The sequence below is a fragment of the Macaca fascicularis genome, chromosome 4 (genome assembly GCF_037993035.2).
Source record: "Macaca fascicularis isolate 582-1 chromosome 4, T2T-MFA8v1.1".
Taxonomy (NCBI): Eukaryota; Metazoa; Chordata; class Mammalia; order Primates; family Cercopithecidae; genus Macaca; species Macaca fascicularis.
The window spans coordinates 38,654,730-38,662,476 of NC_088378.1; positions in this window are offsets into that span (position 1 = coordinate 38,654,730).

Sequence of the window (7,747 nt, forward strand, 5' to 3'; positions counted from 1 at the left end):
TGTACAAAGGACACAGATGCTGGTGCTAGGAACCGAAACTAAGAAGAGGGAGAGAACTCAATAGGGACGCTGCCCTAGACAAATGTCAAATCATCCCGGACAGCACCAGATAACACAATCCTCTTATTGCTCAAGCTCCAGGGACACTTGCCCAAAATTAGAGCCCACAGTCAAATAGGTGGGGGTTAGGGAAGGACACTGTACTATAGGCTAAATGACTATTATCCTTGGCCTTCCAAGTCATCAGTAACTTTCCAAGGAGGAGAACTGAGAAAGAGCAGGAATATTACTACTCTATTGACAGTGGTGCTGTGTAAAGCTGCAGGCTGTTAAGACAGAAAGACTTGGTCCAGCTCAGTCATTTATTAGCTGTTTGAGGACAAGTCTCCTGTCCTCTCTGAATGCATTTGTTTGATCCATAAAACTGTGAATTATATCTCTTTGGCAAGGTTTTATGAGGATTAAAAGAAATGCTATAGGTAAAATGCCTAGAATAAATGCCTAGCATATAATAGAGGTTTAATAATAGACAAACTGTTTCTATTTCTCTCTTTTCACCTTCTTTTTTAGGTATAGTTCTATTTCTTAGTTGCTTTAAAATAGCAAAAAAGTGAAGGAGGAGGAGAAGGAAGAGAACAGAGGGAATTATTTTAGTGGGTTCAGACATTATAAAAATTGCTTAATAAAATAACAGGTTACTACCAACTCTAGTTTATGTCTAGGTGCCAGTTAATGCCATCTCTCTCTCTCTCTGTGTGTGCGTGTGTGTGTCTGCCTCTTTGCAAGAATTATGCTGTTCACAGATTGTTTAACTGCAAATATTTCTGTGCCTGTTTTTTGTGTTGACTTCTATATGTTCATTTTAATTTTGTTAATAGAATTAAGAAAATAAAACTTGGAAACCAAATTTCTAGGCATTTTCTAGAGATCACAAGAAACTTGAGACCTGTTGTCAGTAAAAATATATCAGAACCACCTGAATAGATGGTTTAGTTTCATTTAATTAATTTGCATTAAAAAAATGCACAAGGAGAGATTGGGAGAAAGTATATGTTTGCAAAAGGGTCCTAGAGCAGAAGACCTACACAACACATTCATTCGTTTAACAAATATTTGTTGGAAAATTTTCGCAGGATTGTGCTCGGGACATGGATATTTCCCATGCTGCTAATTGCACATGGTCTCCGAAGTGAGGGCTGCAAAAGCCCAGAGTCACTTTTTAGCTGCTTTTCTGCTATTTCCCAGTAAGTGTCAGATTGGGGACTAACCAAACCAGAAGTTTCCAGAATGTAATGCTCCACAGCTTGTAATGAGTAGCAACTAGAATGAACAACTGCAAGTTAGTCACTTTTACAAGCAATGAGGACTACAGACCATCCAACAATGTAACAAAGTGGTGGCTTGTTCTGGGGAAGACACAGTGAAATACACTAACCCAGTTTGAGATACATGTGATAATCTCAAATCACGACAAAATGTGTTTTCATGTTACCTATCCCTCATCCGAATGCTCATACAATGCGCAGCTGACCCTCTACACCAGTGGAAGATTTTTAAGCAAAGTGAGATATTTCTACACAACACTTACCCATTTTGTAAAGAAAACTTCTGTACATTGTCCAAATTTCTTATAATTATACCTGTTTTCCTGCAACTAGAAGTTGTCGGCATAGTAGTCAGGTAAATTGCAGTTAACATTTTCATGGACAGAAAATGTATCTGGCTTGTTTTTCCCATTCCTTTGGTCATGAAAGTCTGGCTTGCTATTTCTCTGTCTTTAAATATATGTTACCCTCTCTCCCTTATCTTTCTAAGTAGTATGTTGTAGCAAGAGTTTTCTTTAAAAGAAAGCAACTACTATGATTTGATAAGATGGAAAATAAGAGTTATGAATAGTCACAGTCTCAGAAATAATTCTTGTTTTTCTTTCCTTTTAGAATTTTTTTCGATGGAAAAATAAACAAAAAGAAAACATTTTGAAAAATTAGTCATAATCCTAATCACTTCACCTAAAATACTGTTAACATTTTGGTGCATGTAGTTCTGGCTCTGTACATATACAAATTGATATGTATTTCCTTTAAGCTATATATTTCCTGTAACTCAGGCAGAGTCATACTCCCTGTCATGTTATATATCCTATTTCCCCACATTATTCAATGTTCTTCTACATCATCATTTTTAATGGCAAAATAGTACTCTACTATATTATGAATATTTGACCAATTGAGGCAAATATGTATGGACTCAGGAAAAATAATGCTTTTAGATCTTCAACTTTTAAACCACTTTCCCCACATTTGGTTGTCTTGGGAGTCATATTCTTCGCTGGTGTCTGAGTTTGTGCCTCTGCTGTCAGCTAACATATAGTCAGTCCCCAGGGTTAAACTTCTGGGAATTAATGGAGATCAAGAGTCTAGAACTCTCTGGGTGACCTATTGTCATTTGGAAAGAAGAAAACTACAGCATATGTTAGAATATAACTTCCTTCTGACCAGAGTGAGATGAAAAGTGTGAAATTTAAGAGTCAATTTTCATCATTCAACGCATATTTATACAGTTCCTGCTACATGCATCAGTCGTCCTTCTATTATACATGCTAGAGACGCCCTGGGGAACTCAATGCTGTACCCTTTTGGAGCCTATGCTGTGATGGATTCACAATTTTGAAAAATTAAGAAAACCAAAAAGCAGCCTCAAATCCTTTTTGTTGATGTTGTTGTTGTTGCATTACAATGGGGTATCATGTACTATAAATATACCTATATTAGACACTATCACAAAAGATCTAAGATTCTTTGGTAAACTCAGAATATTCCATTTTCTAGTGAAGACATTATATTATCTGTATATCATACCTTACCAAAAAGACAACAGTGTCCAGAAAATATATACTCTAGCCTTAATTATGGAATAAAAAGGATACCTTAGGACGGGTATTTTAATTCATAGAAAACAAATTTCCTAGTGGCTTGGAGACATTTGCCCAAGGAGTGGATTACATCTTTTGGACATGGCCTGTCCTAGTTATAAAAAAGCAGAAGTTGATTGCAAGAGGCCAGGCAATGTGTTGATTAAATAAGAAGCTGTTTAGAAGACAGTGGGAACCTGAGTATTCACTGACGTGGGAATGGTTGAGTAAATTATGATATATCCATTATAGGACTATTATGCAGCAATTAGAATAAATAAGCTGCATATTTACTGACTTGGAAAGTTGTCCAACATAAGTGAAAAAGCAACATAAGTGAAAAAACAAAGTTGCAGAGTAATGTATGTAGAATAATGCTGGTTTTGCTTTAAAAATAATACAGGTGAATACTGTGTGTGTGTCCATAGCTTGAATATGCTTGTATGAACATGGAAATAGATGTGGAAGACTATCTACCTAACAGCATTAATTATTTTAAATATATAAAATGGGGCAGAGGTGGGAGATGATTATTTTATATTCAGGGCCTTTTTACGACGAGCAGTATTGACTCAGTAATTTTTTTAAAGTAGGAAAAATAAAAAAGTTGTAGGGTAGGCCAGGGCTGAAAGTATATCCTTGTAACCACCTTATTGTTATATTAATCAGCATTTATTCATGGAGCACTTACTGTTTGCAAAGATGAGAACACAAATATTGGACTTAACAATCTACCAGAGGGCCAATAATTTGACTGGGGAGGTAAAACCTCTTCATAGGAAAATAAAAGTATGTTCATGATGAGAACAGAGCTGGCTAATTTATATTTGCTTTTTGAAATGAATGTAGTGGAAGTGGTGTAATGAGTACAACTCAGACCTGGCAATGATTTCACTCTGCTACATACTTGTATAAACTTAGAGAAGCCTTTTAACATCTGTAACACCATCTCTCAGGCCCTCTGCCTCTGAAGTTGAGAAAGGAAACATCTGGATGCGATGCAATTACCAATACGTTAATGGGCATGAAAGGATTCACTCCCTTCCCCACTCCAGCCTCTATGTCCCACCTCTATCCCCCAACCCCCTGCCCAGAGCTTGAAATTCATTGGGGCTGTTTCTCTGAAACATTATTTGAAGTCGAGCCCTTAGCTCCACAGTCATTAGGGAGGCCTCTGAGAACCAAGTCAGCCCCAACAGCCAATTCAGAATCTTGACTAAACATGAGCCCTTGTATTCAACGGTCAAAATGCAAAACCAGGCAACTTTTGCTCATAGCGCGAAGTTGCAAACCATCTGTCTCTAGTCTCTAGCGAATGCTATTGGGAAGCATCAGGACAAAAGTTGTCATCCAAAAATTCCAATTCTAGTTTTCTCTTGGTCTGGGCTTACAGCCAGAGGCGATTCTCCATAGGTGGCATGCCAGTGCCATCTGACTGCTGACATCTTCTGTGTGGTGGTTGAGAAAACTGGAGAAGAAAGAGCCAGGGTAGTCAAAGGACTGCTTGTTAATTTTAAGATGTGCAGGATGAAGAGGAGAAGAATGCAAGGGCAGGCACTTGGGAAAATTTGTGTTATTGACAGCATCCACCAAAAATAACCAGCTGGCTCTCAGCCAGGGAGTTCCCCATCCAGCTGCTGTGTGAGCATCACAGGTCTAAAGAGCGCCCACAGCCTATAACACTGATCAGTCTGAGTCTCGGTCTATCCTGCTGTGGGTTGCAGACCATGTTTCATGGGCCTCCTATTTTAGAAGAAATGTTGAGGAGAAAGAAAGTTACATCCAGTCCTTCTGTGTCACCTGATATATTTAACAGCAAGGAAGGACAGGAGGAAAGGAGGGAAGGAAAGGAGGGAGGGAAGGAGGGAAGGTAAGGGAAGGAAGGATCCCAGTACTTTGGGAGTCCAAAGCACAAGTATTGCTTGAGACCAGGAGTTTGAGACTAGCTGAGCAACATAATGAGACCCTGACTCTACAAATTTTTTTTTTTTAATTAGCCAGGCATGTATGGTAGTACATGCCTCTAGTACCAGCTACTTAGGAGGCTGAAGCAGGAGGATAGTTTGAGTTCAGGAGTTCAGAGTTACAGTGATCAAGTCACTGCATTCCAGCCTGGGAGACAGAGTAAGAGTTTGTTTCTAAAAATCATAATACTAATAACAAAATGAAAAGAGCAAATTTTGATTCTTAACTGTTTCGTGGGCCTGTGTTGTCTACTTTCCCTCCATCCTCAGTTTTGTATTTCACAGTGTTAGGTGATACATGGAAAAAAACGAAGACACAGTTCTTTAGGAATTGCCAAAACTCCTATCTAAATGTGAGCGAGCAATGGAAAATAAGACACATGAAATATGAGGGCTGAGAAAGTGTGTTTTAGGGATGGGGGTGGGAGCTCCTTGTACTGTGTGGGTAGACTAAAGTAAGTTGCCAATCAAGATCTCCTTAAGATTATTTAGCAGAGGGAAGGAGAGAAGAGGGGGCGATCACTTAGTGAGTTGAGTACAAGAGCAATACCTTGCAGCTTTAGAGAGTGTTTCGAGGTAGAAGCGCGAGTGGGCAGCCGACATTTCTTCTTCTCCCACCACCGCCATCACACTATCTCCTTGTCTGCTAAAATTTCATTATTTTTCCATCAAGCACTTACTCTCCAAATTAGGCAATCCTAAAATGCATTTAATTCCATACACCTAGGATCTGTTCAGTAGGCAAATGCTCTCACAGAAAAATATTTTTGCAAGAATTGAAACTTGACTGTCTAATCAGGCCAGTGATATTCTCGTAAACTAGTCTGTGCTTTCCATTTAAATCGTACCCAGGGAGGAAGTATCCTGTGGTGGAAAAAGCATTCCCCTGAGAATCTAAAGACCTGCCCTCTAGTTCCCCATTTCAGACTCAGAAATTCTGTGACCTTGAGTAAGTTTTGGCCCTTAGTGTCTTCACTGGGATAAAATAATGGAGAAAAGTCACCTTTAAAATCCCTTCTCACTCCAGAATGCTCTGTTTTGCCAAACCTATCAGAGGAGAACTAACATTTTAATACGTCAGTTCTATTGAGTCAGCACATGTTTATTGAGCATCTAGTGTTATGCCCTAGTGGCTTAAAAGCATCCAGGTCATTGATAAAAGTGCATTCTTAGAAACATGCAATGCACTGGGAGAATCCTACTCATTTTATGAACATGCTGTGACGGTGATTTTACCTAATCCACAGACCATGAAACCTCCCAGGCAGGTAGCTTAGTGTAGTGGCGGTTTTAAAATGACAAAGACCTCTTTCTTGAAAACTGACTCAGCTATAATCAGTGTGCTTGTGACAAGACACCTCACTTTTCTTGGTCTTGATTTTCTTCTCTGTGAATCTGGGACAATGAAGCCCACGGTAAATGGCTATGGTGAGGCACAAGAACCCTACCTTTCAGTAGAGCAGCTGAGCAGAATAACCTAGTAGGAATATATGAAGTTTTGAGCTCAGCAGACCAAGTTCAAGGGCTGGCTTTATGATTTCTTAGATATGTTACTGTTTTAAAGTCAGTTAATTTCTCCAAGCCTCAGCTTCTTGTGTGAGATGGGATAATAACATTTACCACACACAATTACTGTATGTGAAGAGTTTAGCATAGTTTGTAACACTGGGTAAGAATTCGCTTAATAAGAGCAATTACTGTGAATTACCTACAAATTCAGAATCTGCCTATCCAGACACAGTAAGCAGCTGGAGTTTACTTTTGTATTACAAAGGGAAGGAATCATGTTAGAAAAGAGTATAAATGGGCTCAGGGCAGTGGCTCACGCCTGTAATCCCAGCACTTTGGGAGGCCAAGGCAGGTGGATCACTTGAGGTCAGAAGTTTGAGACCAGCCTGACCAACATGATGAAACCCTGTCTCTACTAAAACAAAACAAACAAACAAAAAAATACAAAAGTTAGCCGAGTGTGGTGGCAGGCACCTGTAGTCTCAGCTACTCAGGAGGCTGAGGCATGAGAATTGCTTGAGCCTGGGAGGCAGACATTGCAGTGAGCCGAGATCACACCACTGCAACAGACTGAGCAACAGAGTGAGACTCCACCTCAAAAAAAAAAAAAAAAAAAAATAGAAAAAAGTATAAATGGTAGTCTAAGAAAAAATTCTAATCTACCTAAAAGATAAGCTATTGTTACACAGATATAACCAACTCCATGTATTGAATTTACACATAAATAATGATTGCGATGAAAACAAAGGTCAACATTGCTTTGATTTGCAAATTATTCTATTTGTGACAAAGACTTCTACCTAATCTATTATTTGTGAAGTTATTTCGGTATTTGAAATATAGATTAAAAATATTGTATTTTCTTGGCATGATCCAAGTTTGGAGGGGTTGAAAGTGAATTTACTTTGAGGCATTAGGTTCTTTGGTATGGGCAACTAAGATTCAATTTATTAGAAGGATATTGGTGAGCACAACACACCAAACTAATGGAAGTCTGGAGAAGCAGTTCCAGAAGTAGAATAGGAGCCAGGAAAGAGACTTTTGGCAGGGATAGTTTCTTCCCTCCTTGTATCAGGGTTGAAAGTCCAGTTGACCAGGCTTAGATCTTAGAAGGCCTTCCCTCCAGATCCTTTCCACAGGAAGAATCTGTCCAGAGGCTACGCTGGGAACCTCTTTACCTTCACTGAGGAAGAACAGATTATCTGAATTTTCTGATCTGCTAGGACTCTCCACAATGGGGGAAAAGCAAATCCTCCAAAGGAAATGGAAGATGTTGATAGGAAGTGGAGATGGATGTTGGGTGACCAATATTAACACAGGTCACTACAGAGTTGGACAGACTTGTTTCCACATCTGACGCGGC